The 20,006-nt window shown below is 42.6% G+C and overlaps 1 protein-coding gene across 1 annotated transcript in view; it reads right to left on the bottom strand.

Moving 5' to 3' along the window:
• Positions 1-20,006, bottom strand: part of FTO (FTO alpha-ketoglutarate dependent dioxygenase) — a 1,722,050-nt gene that overhangs the window by 419,620 nt on the left and 1,282,424 nt on the right. The window lies entirely within an intron of this gene.

Here is a 20,006-nt window from a genome sequence, read left to right as displayed (position 1 = left end):
TCCACTCTTCCAGTGGAAAAACCCAAACACCAGTAGTTAAATCTTTTGCATTTTGAATACAGTGATATATTGTCAACGAGCCTTCTCTCGAACTGTTATTTTTTTTAAGGATTATGTTTTTGCAGCATCACTTTTTACATTGAGTGTCTAACCAATAGACAGCAGTTGGAGACCTTTTAAACATAGCAAGAGGTCCACTCAACGGGTATCATCTTGACTCAAAATGGAATAGGAATCGGGGTCTTTTTTGTGAGGCGGCTCTCAGATTATGAGCTGTGCAGCGAGCCTTCATGTTTTACCTTCTTTAGGTTTGTGTTTAATACTTTTGGATATGCTGGTAAGAAAGCATTATCTGCCCAGTGGCGGCCGCAAGTTAACGGGGTTGGAGGGTGGGGTAGCGAGAGGTGGAGGGGTGGGCGTAAACTAAAGAAAATAATCATTTTTTAAAAACACTTACCTGCAGGCCGTCTGCCACCTCTCGGTCATCTTCGCCCGCTTCCAAGGGCTGGAACCAGGAACAGGAAGCACCCAGGCATCCAGACTCCCGTAACCAAGCACATCGCTGATGAGCAGCGTCGTGATTCGTCTGAGTGCTGTGGTTCGGCTATCAGAGAGGGACTGGACGCCTGGGCATATTTTTCACCCAGGCTGTAGTACAGCCTGGATGAAGAACATGCAAAGTGCGCAGGACTGTTTTGATCGGCCCAAGAGGGCTGGCCAAACAGTCTTGCACACTTAAGTGAGTTCCTACCACTCCTCCCGTATTCCTGTTCGAGCCCGCCCCTAACCAGACGAGCCACGGGAAAATAAAAAGAAAATAATAAACGTTATTATCATTTTATTTTTCCTTTTTTAACACAGAGCAGTGGGGCGACGCTCCTCTAACTTAGCAGAGGAGCCGCCCCTGTATCTGCCACCATTGACTGAACTGAATTGCAAGGGATTTAGAGATATTCTTAACGCAGCCACCTTGGATCATCCTCAAATTGTGTTCACCACTCCAGGCTATTTCACAGTCTGTGTCATTTGGTACAAATATTCTGAGCATGGCCGCTCTCTCGAAATTATCATAGCCGTCTATGCAAATAAGTAGTTTAATGTAGTTTCTCACTATTTCCTGAAATCATTACTACTCTTGGTTTAGACTTCCCCATCACAGTATTTGGTTACTCCACTCCTAGGTACCTTGGAAGTCTTCTCCTCAGCTCTTAGCAGTTAAAGTAAACATACAAAATGAGTAAATGAAGACTTCATGTTACATATCTAGAGTGGTAATGGCCAATAAATTATTACGTGAAGGGGTAACTTCTAGTGCATGTCCAGGATCAGTATTAATCTGTAAACAAGGACCATAACCAGAAGTCTTAACTCAGAATAATATACGTTTTTGATAAGTTGTCATACTATTACTGAAAATGGAATTCAACAACGGGTGACATTTGTAAAAAAATGTACCTAAGTTCTGTCATTACAAAAGGAGATCTACAGTCCTCCCTACCACTTAAGCAGCACCCGGTCCAAACTGTTCACCGATGTCCTCAACGGATGGCATTAATGGATAAATAAATAAACATTTTCCAGGCAGGACTATTGATCACGTGAGCACCCATTAAATCTGCTAGTGACTTGGTCATCTTGCTGACATTTATACATATTGTAATTCACTGTGTGCAGATGTAATAGGAAAATAAATTCAAGACGGGTCTCCTTAGACGAGGCATCAAGGCTTCCTGTAGGTTGTATGACGGAACAACGCAGGGAAATACGTCGCAAGCCTTAACCAACCCTTTTTTTTATCGCACATTTTTTTACAACCTGTATGCTTTTACAACGGATGCCATTACCACACATTTTTTATTTATTATGGGGGAGACCGCCCACACACCCCAACTTACCTTAAATGCATAGAAGGCACCTGTTTTAAAAAAAATACATGTTGTAAAAGCATGCATGCTTAAAGATGCATGGTTAAGGCACAACATGGTAAAAACTTCGTTGTAAAGGCTGTTTCCCATTGCTGTACAACCACAGGAGAGAGGGATGCTTTGCTTGTCCAGCGGCAGAGATGCCGCCCTCTCTCTTGGACTCCTCTCCCATCTGCATGTTAAACATGCTGAAGGAGAATATTTTATCTCGCACTCAATTCATATTGGCAGACAAAAGACACTTTCCATAAATTTTTGCTGCAGCCTCGGAGCCGGAGAGTATTTTATGGAAGACATATTTTAGTTTGTCCAGCCACTGATTTCCCACTGAAACTAATAAATAATCAACCAAAACATGATTAAAGACCAAGCTTGAACTGCTTCCAAAAGGGATTCTAATTATTTACCAGTATCTGATCTATTTAATCATGGCTGCAGAATTCTTACTTAAGTTTTCAAAAAGCACAGATGAAGGGAACATACGTTTTCAGTCTTTTTTACATGGCAAGACATGTGACTAAAACAATAGAGAGAGATTGCCGAGCATGGGAAATTAAAAAGAAGTGCACTGATCTCAACTCCCATACAGATCAATTGGCACAAATATAACTGGATGGACAGGGTGTCCACAGAAGTGGAATTTTAAAACAGTATTTCAGATTCTAAATCACTATGGCCGATGTTATGAGTCCTTTCTGATCAATCGTGATTTAAGCCAATGAAATAAATCTTTTTTCTCACAACATTTTGTGGTGTAATTTGGCTACCTAATAAGCTAGTGGTTACATTTTTTAAGAAAATCAGTCTGGAGGTGAAGGAATGTCTGATGTTAGGCTACAGAAATTGTAATTTGTGCAGACTACAAGCAAGTGATGTCTGTGAACAAACAATGAATTAGGACTAAGCGACTTTTTCAGATAAATCGAGTACTTAGTCTTGTCATCATGAGAAGGATCTGACCTATATGTTAGATTCTGAAAATATTTTGTAGTTTTCACTTATTGATCAACTGTCTAATTGAATGGTACATGAGAGTGCAGAGTTATATTTCATAATAAATGAGTGTCTGATGTTTACTCCAATCAAACAAGACAACCCATGCAGCTTCACAAATCTTTTCGATTCGCCAGCTTCTCGAGCTCTAACGAATAGTTGTGTTCAGTGACGTGATGTGAAGTTAACTTAGATAGCTGGCACAGCAAATGTCTTAGACCACAAGTCTCCTTGCTGTTAATCCAACTTCTGTTTTGCTTGCTTGCTTCTTTCTCAAACATACATCACTTTCACCTATTTTGCTATGTTCAGGGTGGTGTTACAGTAAATGCTGCTGGCCTTAACTTCTTCTAGGTAACTATGTCAAAGCAGGGGCGGCTCTAGGCTCACGGAGGCCCTGGGCAGGGAGCGTAGGGAGGGGGCCCTGGAAGACGGGTCCGGGCGGGGCGGAGCACGGAGGCCAGTGAAGAGGGGGGAGGGTCAGGGTGTTTGGAAGTGGAATGGGGCCGGAGACCGCCAAATCCCTGCCAGGGGCCGCCACGCAAATAAGTATCCATCCTCAGAGGATTATTATATTAAGGATATATATTGGCGTGGTGGCCCCTGGGGTTTGGTGGCCCTGTGCAGGTGCACAGCTTGCACATGCCCAAGGCCGCCCCCCGTCAAAGGTGGCTCAATGCATGTAGTGCAGGACGCACGTTCTGTTTGGTTTTAAGTCTATTGGTCTAACCAGTGGGAGTGTTTTCATGCTGATACAGGCTATCCAGGGGCGAGCTAGTCTGTCCCAAAACGGCATGTTATACTACAGAAATAGGAAGTCTAGGTCCCTCCCAACAGTTTTTTCTTCCCAGGTGAGTTAACTTGCTGCTACAGCAGACACAGGAGACAAGCATTTTGTCCTCCAGGGCAAACAACATACGTATATTGATGATACACCACTACCCAAGCAGTCTATTCTTCAGGGCTTGCTACTATACAGGTTCATGTTATATTTCAGCATTTGTATAGCACCTTCAATACTTAGGTCCTGATTACGATGCAAGTAGGACTCTTTGCACCACAGCCGAAAGCCGGACCGCCCAACTAGAAGTCGTTGATCCCGCTGCCCTGATTACGATGTGACTGCCTTCACGGTGGTCGCATTGTGTTTATTTTTCATTGCAGCATGTGCTGTGGGCTGCAGCACATGTCCCAACAGAAAATAAACACATTAAAAACATCCCTGCACTATGTGGCAGACACCATGTGGTGCCTGCCACATAGTGCAGGGATGTTTAGGGGGGCACAATCGCTGCCCCCAGACCTCATAGCTGAGGGCCAGTGGGAAAGGGGGCCCTGCTAGGGGCCCCCAAAGTCAAATTCCATCTGCCTTTCATAGTGGGTGAACTGCCATGAAAGGGCAGGCGAAAAGGGACATTGTAATCCCTATGCGGGGCCTGAGCAGGCACCACCCTCATTGTAGGGATTACTGACCCTCCGACGCACCCGTGGAAGCGCAGTAGACGGTCCCTCTGCCAGATGCCTCCGCCCGCCGCATCGTAGTGCAGCGGTCAGGCCACAGGGGCAGATGTTGGTGGGTCTAACACCGACGAGCCATCGTGTCAGACCCACTACATTGTAATCAGACCCTTAGTATGGAATCAAAGCGATTTCTTAATCTGGGCATCCTTTTATTGTACGGTCGATAGGCTGTCCGTTTAAAATAAAAAGAGGGAGTAAAAGAGAGAGAATCAGAGTGAGGAAGAGTCTGGCTGACTGAAGGCAGAAACAGGGCCTATTGGAGGAATTACATTAAAGCTAAAGTTAAATTGTGGGATGCACACTAAATCCTGAAGAGTCTAGATATAACTGGATGTGCCAGCATGTGCCTGTGTCTGCATAGTTTCTTTGTACATATGTGTTGGTGTGTGAATGTAAATGCTTGCATATGGGCGACAAACATTTTGGCATTGAAGGCCTCCCATTCATTAGTCTGTGTGGGCTTGTAGAAAACATGTTTATGCCCACCGAAAGATAGCAATCACTGATCATGGTGCTAGCTTTGGAGATCTGGACTTCATGTTTACTAATTACAAACATTATTCGGCTTTAAAGGACAAGTCCTCATCAAAGTAGAAATATAAAAAAAATGTGACCTAGAATTTATCAACTGACCCACAAATTCCCCACCCCGATCCCTTTTTAAGATGTTTTTGAATGCTTCAAAATCGTGACCCAGGTTACAGAGATTTGTAAGATGCATCTTTCAATCAATGTTTTCCAAAACAACTTGGTAAGTATCCAATACCACCAAAACCTCCTTCACATATATCTTTACATTCTGTCATTTGCCAGACACTTTATGGGCTTGGTATGTCTTATTAAATCAAACAATGGCATAAGTGTTCAAAAGCTAGTTTTATGCATACACTAACCCAGCACACTTGTCTATAAATACTATGTCATCTTGGACACTTGACACATTTTATTAACTCATTTGCAACAATTTTTTCATTTTCCCTACCACAAATTTCACAAAGCTCAGTGGCCTTTACACACAAACCACTTGTTTTAGGGATCAACAGTGTGTGAAGCATTACAAACACAAGGAGATGATAGAAGGAGCGCTGAAACTTTTCAGACCCTCATCCCCAGTCACAGATCTGAGTTGAATCCATCATCTTTCTTTAGCTCAGTTCAGACCCAGCTATATGAAAATCAGTTTTGACCCTGTGCCTCATGGGAAAAGTCCAGCCCGAACTGCCAAGCCAGGTCTTCCATGAACCGGAAATATGCATTCTGGGACCGGATTCGGGGGAACATAAATCATCAGCCAGGCTAGCTTGAATACAGGCACAGGGTCAAGACTGATTTGCATATGGCTGGGTCCAAACTGGGGTGGCGAACTGAGCGAAAGAACAATGGTAGATTCAACCCAGATCTATGACTGGGGGTGAGTGTCTGAAAAGTTTCAGCACTCCGTTCTTTATCTCCTTGTGTTTGCTTTGTTCGTAATAAGTTGGCAGGGTATACCCAGACGTGGGTCCCTTGCTCACTTTGCCATTGGATTCAAGCTAGCCTGGCTGATGAGGGGTGTTACCCCAAAACCGGTCCCAGCATGCGTGTTTCCAATCCAGGGAGTACCTTGCCTGGCAGTTCGGGCTGGACGGTTCCCATGAGGCACATGGTCAAGGCTGATTAGCATATGGCTGGGTCCAAACTGGGGTGCCGTAGTGAGCTAATGAACGATGGTGGATTCAACCCTGATCTGTGACTGGGAGTGGGTGTCTGAAAGGTTTCAGCACTGCATCTATCATCTCATTGTGTTTGCTTTGTGAAGCATTACCCCTTGCTACTAACATTTTCAAAAATACAATGGAAGATATACGCAATGGAAAGATGCCACTAGGAGTTGTATCACTGAAAATGGGCCAATGTTCTTCTATCACAAGGAATCGCAGCTGAAAGTTAAGTAGAGGACAAACTTTCTTTTTTTGTATCTAGGCCCCACAAAAGCAAGTACCAGGCCTGTCAGACAAAACAAGTGTCTGCTTATACCCAGGACATATGAGGATATCTTGAATCCACAGGCACGTGGCTATAGCTTGGGCCCACATCATCACAAGCATGCAGTGTGCTTTCCTCTGCTTCACAATTACTGGCACAGCTGGCTGAGAATGTGTACACCAATTCATTAGCGATATGTCATCGACCCTGTTCTACCAGAACATTTAAATGCTAAGACGTCAAATGATAAAATAATACACTGTCTCTGGGTTTTCATCACCGCTATTGAGTTCCTAATTCACATTCTGTTTGGATTGAAGCAACTCATTTTCATTCCCAGAAAATGGAGAAGATTTTTTTCAAAGTAGCAAGAGGCGAAGCCAATTGGGCTGTCCAGGGCTGCCAACTCCTGCAAACACAGTTTTTATAAGCAACCCCTGATTTATTGTCTGATTTATGGACAGGCTCTGCTCCATTGATTTTGGTTTTCAACAGAATGTTCTTTAAACAAAAACAAACATTTGAGCGTGAAGAAAAATTGGTACAAATCTAAATTGATTTTCTTTTATGCAAAGTAAATGCTCGTGTCATGACACAAGGCAGGTTTTCTGGGCCAATTACAAAAAAAGTAGCTCGGCGCGGAGTGTTATGTATTACTCCCAATAGGAGGACTTTATCATTTGTTTCGAAACCTGATTTTTCACTGCTCTGACGTCAGAACAGTGACGCAAAATCGGTGCTTTGGCGGACAGTAACCAGCTGCCTCCTCGTGTCGCCAGAATTCAGAGGGAGCCAATGAAACCGGCTTTCTGACTGGGAGCAGGTAGTGCAGCTGTAGAGTGGAGGAAGGAATGCTTAGAGGTTGTGTGGGAATGGCTGTAAGACGCCAAATGCTGCAATTATGTTTTAAATAATAGGATGGGCAAGAAGAATAATGGGGGACGGTGTTAGGACGCTAGGTACTATATATATATATATATATATTGAGATAAAGTAAGGGGGTGTTTCTGAGTTGTTTTCAAATTGCTTGCTTGACTGGCTGCGACTGGAAAAATTTGTTTGGACTGTTGCTACCCACACAGCGCTTGATGCCCGCATCAGGGGAAAAAGAAATTTGAAGCATATAGGTGCAGAATGGGCAAACTCTGATCTCCAAGACCAGGTAGGTTGGGCCGTCAAAGGGACCCTTCCTGCCCTTCATTTAACATTTTTGAAAAAGTACATGCACGCTGGGTATCAGACCTGAAATATGGGGTTGTGGGATTGAAACCCCACTCTTGAGTCGCCTGCGAAATTTAACATTTTTCTGCCACCTTCGCAAATCCTACAAGTCATGAACAAATATTTTCTCCCCTTAGAGTTCGCTAATGCTTGCCCGGGATTACAAACACCAAGACTCTTGGACCAAGTTTGAGTCCCCTCTAAAATTTGCGAACACCTGGCCAGGTTCCAGAACCCAGTAGGACTGCAGGCCAATGTTTGGTCTTTTTAAAGTTTGCAAACTTGAATAGAAATCTGTGAATTTAGGCACATTTAAACACAGTTTAAAATTAAACACACTTTTCATTATATTATATTTTAGGAGAGGGCTGAAGTCAATTCCTTTCAGTAGCTGCTTTTATAGTGAACTATGATTTTTTTATAAAAACACATGGTACGCAGACTTGATTCCAGGTCCGTGGACTCCGCAATGCATAGCAAGGGAAGTAAGACTTCCTCTAAACTCTGTGGTCTTCAAGGAGAGTCCTCAGGGCTTGCTCGGAATTCTTTATAGTATTCTCTTTTCACTGGTTTAAATTGTACTTGTCCATGAACTACATCCAATAGGCATGTTTCACAGCAACAGGAACACCCACCCCTTTAGGAGACCTTAGCAGTTGCTACTGAAAGTCTCTGCTGATTTCTACAACTCTAAAATAGTTTAATTTACCAAACAAAGTGCACATGATTCTCTAATATCAATAGCCATTTTATGAATTCTACAACTCAGTCATGACTAACAGATCTGACAAGGAGCTTCCCAAGCAAAAGAAGAGGAAGGATGTATCTGCACACTGGAGCCTGTGGACCTCGAAAAAACACTGACAGCTCCCTACTTCTGGAGATTTTTTCACATTATCCTTGAGAAGAAAAACTGAAAATGAAGGTAATCTATAAACTCTGCAGCATCAAGCTCAGTAGAGGACAAAGAAGGTTATACTCTTCTGGGACATCTGCAATTCAAAGGCACCAGAAGACAAGCAGGAGTTTGCCAGACCAACACCAGAAAGCCAGAACACAGGAACACAATACTATTTTTCTGGAGAGATGCTGCAGCAGACTGAAGAGAACAATTCCTGCCACAGTATCTGTGGTTTGTACTGCATGCAGTGCAAAACAAATGTCAATGTGTGGCGTAGCACAGAAGATCCCAGAATTGGGAAGGAGATGATGGACGACCAACACGAAAATTATCAGTAAAAAAAAACTCTGTACTTTTCTTTACTCTTTAAAGGTGGCCGTATCCTTCTAAAGTTTGTGCAGTTTATTGTAAAAAAATCTAAAAGCAAAAAACATAAAAATCTGCAAGCTACTTAAAAAATTGTTCTTTTGAGAAGCAAAAGGGAAGAGGCGTTGGTTTTATTTCAGAACCAGTCTTATTATTTTTCTTATAAAAGAAACACATATTAAACCAATAATTTTGAGAATTTTAATATGCTCAAATCAATCATGGTCACAATGTCAATTTTTTTAATCTGCTAACGCTGGCCATAAAAAGTCCCATAAAAAAAATAGATATAAAGGTGCATAATTCTGAGCCACATACTGGGGGGTGTTGGGACTGGGTTACCTGCACCATGCCCTCAAAACAACTGGTCTTTGTTAACATTTACGCCCTGACAGAAAACAAGCCTTATACAATAATACCTCTTTTTCTTTCCCTTATATCATTAAGATGTGAATATATAATTGAGGGACATTTTTAAAATTAAGATTTATTCCTCTAGCTAAAATAGGAAACAATATATGACTTAAACTGTAAAAATAATGTTATAATATCTAACAGATTTATATTAAATCTGAGGCAAGGAGAGAACCCAGACAGAAAATACATAGTATAATACTACTGAATTATTTGATTTGTTTCTGTTTGTTTCTGACATCATCCTTTCTCCAATTTAAACATCAAAACTTTGAGCAAAAAGGTTTCTCATACCATTCGGGTACACACTCTATATTAAGCTAACGTTGAAAGTCCCACAGATGAGAAGATGAACTTTTATTACATAACTGTTAGAGGGTGAAACATGAGGAGATTATACTAATGAGTATATTGAAGAATCATTTCAATGAAAGCAGGGTTCAGCTGATTACTCAGAGGTTAAGGAAGAATCATTGCATATATGATATGTCAAATAGGAAAAGTAATAAAGAGCAAAGATTAGATACACCCATTAAATATTTATGAAATACAACTTTCCTAAAAATAAAGATGAAAGGGTAAAATTGTAAGATAATTTAAAGGGGTATTGCTATTTGGAAGCACAATCAAATGAGTACACCTATTTACCAAAGTTCCTCTAAGAGGGTGAAAACTCTTCTAAGTTTTAATCCTGGTTAGCAGAGGGCAAATCAAAAAGGAATTATAATAATGAGACATCCCCGGAGTTGGCAGAGAAGAAGTAACAAAAAAGAAATAAATGACATATCTAGAGCATTATAAGAATGTCTACAATAGACAGCAAGAAGTCATTTTATATCACCTGAAGTATTTTCTTACATCCCTTCCAATTTCAGGAGAACTTCAAAATAATCCACACAATTGATGGCCTCTCTAAGGGTGGAAAAGGAACATATGCATCTTGCGGAAAGCCGCTCAGACAAATATAATTATTACCTCACAAGTATGCACACCTTCTTAGAGATGAGTCGAAGCACACAACAGGGATGTCCCTTGCCCCAGGTTTTTGGCCCTTTTGTTTTTAGATTCTCAAGCCATAACTACTAGAGAGGATAACATTGTAAGTTTCCCACAAGATACTATGGCAAAACTGAAACTCTACAGTCAAAATATAATTTTATTTCTAACAACAGACTGCAGCAATACACTAAAGGTCTTTAGAATTTTCCAAGAATTGGGAGGTTATCAAAACAAATACCGACAACAGACACACTGATTTTTAAACCTCTTTGTAAGTCCAACCAGAAGAAATTTGAAGTAAGGACAAACATAATCTCAAGCAATAGACAGGTATATACGTCCCCTTGACTCAACTGATCTATATAAATTTAATTATATTCCGTAAATCAAAAAAGATAAAATCCCTGTTTTTATATCAGAATACACTCCCACTGAAAGGGTTTAGGGCTAGTATAATTAATTAAAATGTTGGTGTTACCCTACAGCTGTTCATGCATTTTATATGAAAAATGTTTTAAGGAAATCAATGGAATGTTCACACAATTTATTTGGGAGAAGAAGGCTCCAAAACAGAGTACACACTTTATATTTATCTAAATCAGATGGTGGAGTAGCTTTACTCAATTCAAAGATATATTGCTTCTCTACTTTGAACAATTTGGGCAATCTCCAAAAAGGTATACTATAAGTTCTTGCAAGGGTTTTTTTAAAAGAAAGTAAAACATTGTGGATTATTTCACCATCCAAAAGATCTGAATCTAGTCTACAAGACTCAGTTTACATGATAAAAGTTTCATCACCAAGACTGAATGTTAGACCTGTCAGCCTTCGGGTGGTCTTCCTACAATCTTTTTTACCGTCCTCAGTTTTTTACTGATTTCTTTTTGCTGCTGTTGACCAGTGCTAACTTGCATGTGCTTACTCCTTTAAACATGGTAACATTGGCTTATCCCTATTTCCTTTATTTATAAGTCCCTAGTACAGTGATATTACATGTACCAGGGCCTGTAAATTAAATGCTACTAGTGGGTCAACAGCACGTATTGTGCCACCCACTTAAGTAGCTCTTTAAACATGTTTCAGGCCTGCCATTGCAGCCTGTGTGTGCAGTTTTAAACTGCCATTTCAACCTGGGCAAATAAACGTTTTGCCAGGCCCAAACCTTCCTTTTTAATAAATATAGGTCACACCTAGGTTAGGACCTGGACAGCCAGGGTGCAGTCTATTTGAAACGTTGGGCATGCACCTTTAAGTTTTACATGACCTGGTTGTGAAAAACTCATACATTTGTTTCTCACTACTGAAAGGCTACATTTCCCATAGGATAACATTGGAGTAACCTTATTACATTTAATAAGCTGTAACTTCCATGACAAAGAACCAGTCATGTTTGGTGTCTTTGGAATTGTGATAAAAAATCAGCTCTCATGGGTAAGTCTGATTTTAAATTACAATTTTGAAATGGCCACTTTTAAAAAGTTTATATTTCCGTGCCTTAGCCATAAAGTATCTACAGCCTCTCTCTGAGTCACATGATTGGGTGTAGCGGACAGTTGGTCTTTGTATATTCCTTCTAGAGAGCAACACACAATAGAGAGCTTAGGTGTGCTTGGATGGACCATCACTGGCCGGATGAGAGGATGGAGCTTGACATAGTCCCACTTACACTTGAATAGACTGTGTTCTACCTCCACACAAAGGGCTGTATATCCCCTGTAGTTAATCTGGAGCACGAGAAGTGGAGGCAGGAAACAAATGCACTTCAATGGGAAACCCCTAGAAGCTTCTCCCACTTCAAAGGTGGCACCTGGTATAAATGTTAGACATCAGACACCAACTCTGCAGTACACTTCCTTACCTGTGGAAGACTCTGGCAGGAAGAATGGCTGCTGTGTTGCTGCAATGTCTGCCACTTTGCCGGACTACTGCCCTGAAGGATTGCCTACCCTGCTATGCGACCGGCTGCCTTCCTGCCTGGGTGAGAAGGACTAGACCTGCACACCTGTACTAAGACCACCAGAGTGACTGTAAGGGCCAAATCTCTTGTAAACTGCACTCTGCCGCTTTGAGTCCTACCCTGCCAAGTGGTGCTACCCAAGTCCAGGACCCTTGAAATTGGACCTGTAGGTGCTCTTCCAGCCGATCAGTGAACATGAAAAGAACCGACCATCACCTCTGCTGTGTGGACTTTTCTTAGTGAAAACAGGGAGAGCTTGGGTCCTGTACTCCCCAGACTGGACCAGCCAAATATTGAAATCACAGAAAGGTGTCAAGGGAGGTTTATTTTAAATATTCGCGATAAACCTGAGACCACTAATTCTGAGGGTTTGAGCATTTATTCTGCTTAGTTTTGATACTTCAAAAAGACATTCATAAATCAATTGAACATGTCTTTTAAAAGGAAACACCACATTAGTAAATCACACAATTGCAACCTATTTGTATGTGTGATTTAGAACCATTTCTTATGTGAGACAATATATACAACAATTATATAATACGAAAACTTGATTTGTGACAAAAATATATACAGCAAACCAATGATCACAAGACACACATCGATAACTTATGTGTTGCAGCCTGAAATTAAACCAGTCCTGCATTTGCACTGAAAACACAAGGCAAACAATTTCTCATTCAAAGACACATGTCTACTGTCCTGCCTGTGGGAGGGTGGGGATGCATATCCTACTAAAGGGTGTTGACAGCTTAGAAAGAGGGGGGAAATCATTTCTATTCAGTCCACTCGTGGCAAACCCTGTTCTAGTATCAAAAGTATCAAACCTAAGCAGAATAAATGCTCAAAAACCTCAGAATTAGTGGTCTCAGGTTTATCATGAATATTTAAAATAAATCTCCCTTGACAGCTTTCTGTGATTTCAATATGTGTGGACTTTTCTTGGCACCAGGACTCCATATTGCATTCTTGGAGTTCATCGGAACTGACTCATCTCCTCTGCTGCGCGACGCATCCTCGACGCTGGACTCCGCATCGCAAGCTGCCGTCCATGGGATTCTTAAAGACAATGCAGAATCTCGCATTGCAGCCCTGCAATTCCTTGGACCTGATGCATCACCTCGACTGCGGAGAACATCCTCGACCCTGGACCTCACAATGCTCCACAACCAGGATTTTAGGTACTCTCGTTCAGTGGACCTAACTGGATCCCTATTGCCTCCACTCCATCGCAGTCAGCCTGAACTTATGACTTGTGCCGGTCAGGCACGACCAGATATCACAGTTGGTGATTTGTGCTTTTTTGCCCTATTTTTACTGAAAGCTTTAAAGTTGTATATCTCTGGTTCTATTGATTGGATTTGGAGTTTTTTCATTTTTGTCTTATTTTATTTATTAAAAAGTACTCTATTTTTCTAATCTGCCATGGGATCCTTTTTTGTAGTGTGTTTTCAGTTTGTTACTGTTTAAAGTGTTTCACAAATACTTTACATATTGCCTTTGATTTAAGCCTGACTGCTCTGTGCCAAGCTATCCCAGGGTTGAGCACAGGTTTATTTAGGGCATGCTTGTGACATTACCTTGACAAGGATTGTGGTTCCAGCTTGAGTAGGTTTTCAGCTCCCTCAACCAGTAACCCAATTTCTTACACTAAAACAGAGGTCTTCAAACTTTTTGATGCCGAGACCCCCTTGTAAAACCTTTTTAGGCGTAAGGACCCCCTTCCAACAAAAGTTTCTAGAAACTGGTACTCCTCATCATCAACTTTTGACAACCATAAATGCGCCTGTTAGACCTCATCACATCCCTCCATCATTCATCCACCCACACTTTCACACATCCATCCATCCACCCTTTCATCCTTCCATCCATACATCCATCCTTCATCCATCCACCCTTTCATCCTTACATCCATCCTTTACCCATCCACCCTTCTTTCCATCCACCCATCATTCATCCACCCACCTTTTCACACATCCATCCATCATTCATCCATGTAACCTTTTATCCATTCATACATCCATCCACCCTTTCATCTTCCCATCCATACATCCATCCTTCATCCATCCACTCTTTCATCCTCCCATTTATCATCCATCCACCCTTTCATCCATACATACATCCACCCACCCTTTCATCCATCCATCTACCCATCATTCATCCCCCCACCTACCCACACATCCATCCATACATCCTTCATCCGTCCACCCTTTCATCCTTCCATCCATACATCTATTATCCTTCACCAATCTATCCTTCATCCATCCACCCTTGCATCCTTCCATCCATACATCCATCATTCATCCATCCACCCTTTCATCCATCCATTCACCCATCATTCATCCACCCATCTTTTTACACATCCATCCATCCATCATTCATCCATCCACCCTTTCATCCATCCATCCATCCTTCATCCATCCACCCTTTCATTCTTCCATCCATACATCTATCATTCACCAATCTATCCTTCATCCATCCACCCTTTCATCCTTCCATCCATACATCCATCATTCATCCATCCACCCTTTCATTTATCCATTCACTCATCATTCATCCACCCACCATTTCACACATCCATCCATCATTCATCCATCCACCCTTTCATCCTTCCATCCATACATCCATCATTCATCCATCCACCCTTTCATTTATCCATCCCCGCATCATTCATCCACCCACCTATTCACACATCCATCCATCATTCATCCATGCAACCTTTAATCCATTCATACAGCCATCCACCCTTCCATCCTCCGATCCGTACATCCATCCATCCTTCATCCATCCACCCTTTCATCCTCCCATCCATACATCCATCCTTCATCCATCCACCCTTTCATCCATACATACATACATCACCCCACCCTTTCATCCATCCACCCATCATTCATCCCCCACCTTTTCACACATCCATCCATGCATCATACATCCATGCAACCTTTTATCCATCCATACATTCATCCACCCTTTCATCCTCCCATTCATACATAGATCCTTCATCCATCCACCCTTTCATCCTCCCATCCATGCATACATCCATCCTTCATCCATCCACCCACCCTTTCATCCTCTCATCCATACATCCATCCTTCATCCATCCACCCTTTCATCCATACATACATCAACCCACCCTTTCATCCATCCACCCATCATTCATCCCCCCTTTTCACACATCCATCCATGCATCATTCATCCATGCAACCTTTTATCCATCCATACATCCATCCACCCTTTCATCCTCCCATCCATACATACATCGATCCTTCATCCATCCACCCTTTCATCCTCCCATCCATGCATACATCCATCCTTCATCCATCCACCCTTTCATCCTCCCATCCATACATCCATCCTTCATCCATCCACCCTTTCATCCTTCCATCCATACATCCATCATTCATCCATCCACCCTTTCATCCACCCATCTTTTTACACATCCATCCATCCTTCATCCATCCACCCTTTTATCCATCCATCCTTCATCCGTCCACCCTTTCATTCTTCCATCCATACATCTATCCTTCACCAATCTATACTTCATCCATCCACCCTTTCATCCTTCCATCCATACATCCATCAATCATCCATCCACCCTTTCATTCATCCATCCACTCATCATTCATCCACCCACCTTTTCACACACCCATCCATCCTTCAGCCTTTCATCCATCCACATCCATCCATCCTTCAGCCTTACATCCATCCATCCACCCATCATTCATCCACCCACCTTTTCTGTGCCTCTCTCATGGGGTCAGTATCTCTCTGCGTTGTCATCCTTCTTCTTTCCCGCTCATGGGAGGGCATCTCTGTGCCTCCCTGCTGGGGACGGGGGACGTGTCACGGGACCCACAGCTCCAGGTGCGCAACATCCATTGAACTCAAAGGGCTAAACTACAGCCACTCCCCCAGCCTCCCCCAGCCCCCCCCCCCCAGCTCGTGAATGTGAGCCCGTCTGAAACAGCTTCAGGGACCCACACACAGTCACACCCAAGTACTTGACAGGTCTTTAAAAGACCTTTTACTTGTTAATGAGGCGTTGATGTTTTTCACACCTCGGTGTGAATTAGGCCTCCGCCATGAGCACCCTCGATCAGCCCAATGCCAGGAACTGCACTCTGCAGAATCTGCGACCCCCTTCCAAGGACTCCACGACCCCCCTGGGGGTCGCGCCCCACAGATTGAAGACCGCTGCACTAAAATATTAAGATGTCATCAATATGGAATTACAAAAATGTCCTACATTACTATCAGTGGAGGGTGGAAACCCTTGTCCGCTTTAGAGTATCTTATTAAAGATCATAAAACCTAGTTTTGGTGGTTGTATAGTCGTGCTAGGCATTTCTTATCTATAATTGATCCCATTGAAATAAATTCTTCTCAAGAACTGGGTTATAATTTTGTGAAAAAAGTAAATCAGGGACATACAAAGCTGACAAAAATTCTCTGTTAAGCTACAAGTGAAGATCAATTCACTAAACACAAAAAAGAGGAAAAAACAGACATCCATTACTTTGACAGTGGACATGTCTAAAAAATTAATGATATCCATTTTAATTCCGTCCGAGGAGCACATTTTGGAAGAATGTATTTAACACCAAATGAGTTATTCATCAAAACATCTGTCTGTTTGCGGAAGATGAATGTAAATTTGAACCTATGTACTTTTTGATGCTTTACAATGTAAATAGGAAGTTGGCTTCACATTGCATGGTTCTGTCTGAAAGCATCAAAATTCTGGGATCACGTTTTTGCTTTATGGGAGTCCAAACGTTTTTCTCATATGCCTCAGGACCCCAAGATTATATTACTATGCTTTACTTCACATGTTAACGAAACAACTAGTATGAGAAAAAAATCATTTCTATTGAAATGCTAATTAATTGATCAATAATAACGAGTTGCTGCCACCATCTAAGCTGGGCCTACTCCTTAGCTCCAACTCCTTAAGACCTCGCTCATGGTCTAACATCATCTTCCTTTCCTCCATGGCTATTCTTTTGTTTTCCCTCTCACTTTCCATCCTGAGTTTCTCCAACTCGAACTTCATAGCTTCCCGCCTGTCCTCCAGCTCCGCTGGGGACAGGCTACTGCTGCCTGGCCTGAAGGGTTCCCCCCTCCCAAAAGCACATCCAACCTAGGAATAGGCCCCACCGCCTCTCCACTAAGATCGCCAGATTGCCCACTTGCATCTCTGACTGCCAAGGCTACGGTGCGGGATGAGGGCGTTGCGTCGTGTAACTTTACGAGCGGTGCCCTCGAACCACCGTGCAAGCAGCGGTGCCGATTTTGGCGTAGAGTGGCGGCCTCCAGGAGGCCAAGGAGTCGTCATGAAGCGAGGCGGTGCGGAGTGCAGTGCTCGGTGGCGTCGTCAGCAGGCGTCGTCGGTGAGACCAGGGTCGCGGTGCGGCGTTGAGGCAGTAACCTCTGTGATGCCTTCGGGACATGGAGTGGGCAGCGGCGATGTAGACGTCGTCAAGTTGCTTTTCTTCTGTCGCAGCTCAAAACACATAGTCCTCAGTGCTGAGGGCAGAAGAGCTTGAAGTCTTTGCTGTTCCTGAGACTTCTTGAACAGGAGGCAAGCTCTACCTCAAGCCCTTGGAGAATCTCACAAAAATAGAATGCAGAAAGTTCAGTCCAGTCCTTTCACTGCCCAAGACAGAAGCAGCTACTGTAGGCCAGCACTGCAAAGCACACAGCAAAGTGGTAGTCCCTCCTCACAGCTTCGCCAGCTCTTCTTCTTCTTGGAGTCTTCTTGATCCAAAATAGTTCTAAAGTTCAGGGGTCTGGGCCCCAGTATTTGTATCTAGAGTTCCTTTGATCCTCTAGGCAGAGGGTGTCTGTGCCCAGCCAGAATCAGTTCTGCCTTCTCTGATGTAAATTCATGGCAGGGGATGGAGACTGCATTGTCTGAGGCAGACCAAGCCCTTTGAGGTGCAAGGAAATCTCCTCCCTCTTCCCCCAGCGCAGCCCACGTCTATTCAGCCCTTTCCTGACCTTCCTAGACTATTGGGAGCCACCCTTGCTTCCTAGTTATCTGTCGTCCAAAACACAGACAGGCAATCAACATTCCAGCAGAGGCACATGGGATGACTGAGCAAGAAAATACCTACTTCCTAAAAGTGGTATTTTCAAACACAGAATGTAAAAATCACCTTTACTAAAAGATGCATTGTTACATTCTGAGTTCAGGCATACTAAATGTTATTTTCCCACCTAGTTCCCAGGGCCAGTTATATTTATAAGATGTTATAAACAAACTTCCCATTCTGTCTTATGGGGAACAGGTAGCCTTGCAATAGTGAAAAATGAAATGGGCTGTAATTCACTATCAGGACATGCCACACACACCAGGGTATGCCCTACCTTTCACATACGCTGCACCCTGCCCAGAGGGCTACTTTGGGCCTACCTTAGGGGTGCCTGACATGTAAGAAAAGGGAAGGTTAGGTACTGGCCAGTGTGTGCATGGGCCAAGTCGACATGACAGTTACAAACTGCGCGCAGACTCTGCAATGGCAGGTCTGAGGTACCTTTTCCGGGCTACTCATGTGGGTGGCACAATTCGTGCTGCAGGCCCACACGTAGCATTTGGTTCCCAGGCCCTGGCACAGTCAGTGCTCTTTACTAGGGGCTAACAAGATAATCAAACAGCCAATCATGGAAACACAAATCCATAACATACTTTACCACAGGAGCACTTGCACTTTACCACTCATCAGCAGGGCGAAAAGTGCGCAGAAACACTACGCTAGCAAAAACAGAGTCAAAACCGGGAGGGCAGAAGCAAAAACTCAGGGGAAACACGCCAAAAGATGCAAAGTCTAACACTGAGCAAAATAATCGGAGTACGGACTTGGGAAAGTTTGTTTTCTGCTAGGATGGGAACTAGTAAACACATCTGAAATACTCTGGGATGACCTTAAATAAAAACTTTTATTTAACAGTGTAAAGATATTATTAAGATTCAATTAAATTTGCTATATTGTGCAGTGAGTCATTATTGTCAATTCATACTATGACACTGACTTTGCATGTAATTTTAAATTTACTGGCAAATAAAAAAAAATAAAAAAAAGAGCTGTCCCTACTTCTAACCTATATGGCAAACCTCCACTGCACATGGCCAAAAGCCACGTATAGTGGAGATTGGCAGACGCCTGCTGGTGGTGCTCTGGCATGGTATTTCACAAGAATCAGGAAAGAGCAATGGAACTTGAATCTTGTAACACCATAAGAGGTGGTGTCAGCAATTAACAGTTGCATTATGTTGATTGTAAAAGTGTGGCAAGATAGAGAAGAGGGCACTCAACTTCCAGGACATTAAGGGATAGTTAATGGATGGTTTGAGGGGGCACATCACCACAGCAAAAGGGTTATGTTTAATAAGCAAAAATGAGGGAGATTATTAAAAGATGCATTTTTCAATACTAGAGATATGGTCTACACATTATTTGTCAGTGAAACACAGCCCAAGTTTTAGATAACCTACTACTAGAAAGGACTTTATGCCATTTTATCGTCCCTACTTTTCATTCAGAGCATCAGTTCAAATACCTTGAACAGTCACGTTGCAATACAGTCATTACTGAAAGACCTATTTATTTCTTTACTAGTTACAGCTTAGCAGCATTTATTCTGTAGAGCCTTTGGGCACCACTGCTGCTAAAGTCATTTGTTTGGCGTGTCTAAAAAGCATACCTAAATAGGGAAGGCAAATGGAAGGCATAAAAATGGTCAG

The sequence above is a fragment of the Lissotriton vulgaris genome, chromosome 12 (genome assembly GCF_964263255.1).
Source record: "Lissotriton vulgaris chromosome 12, aLisVul1.2, whole genome shotgun sequence".
In the NCBI taxonomy this organism is placed as follows: domain Eukaryota; kingdom Metazoa; phylum Chordata; class Amphibia; order Caudata; family Salamandridae; genus Lissotriton; species Lissotriton vulgaris.
Note: the sequence above shows the minus strand (reverse complement) of the source record. Positions and strands in the feature narration are given on the sequence as shown.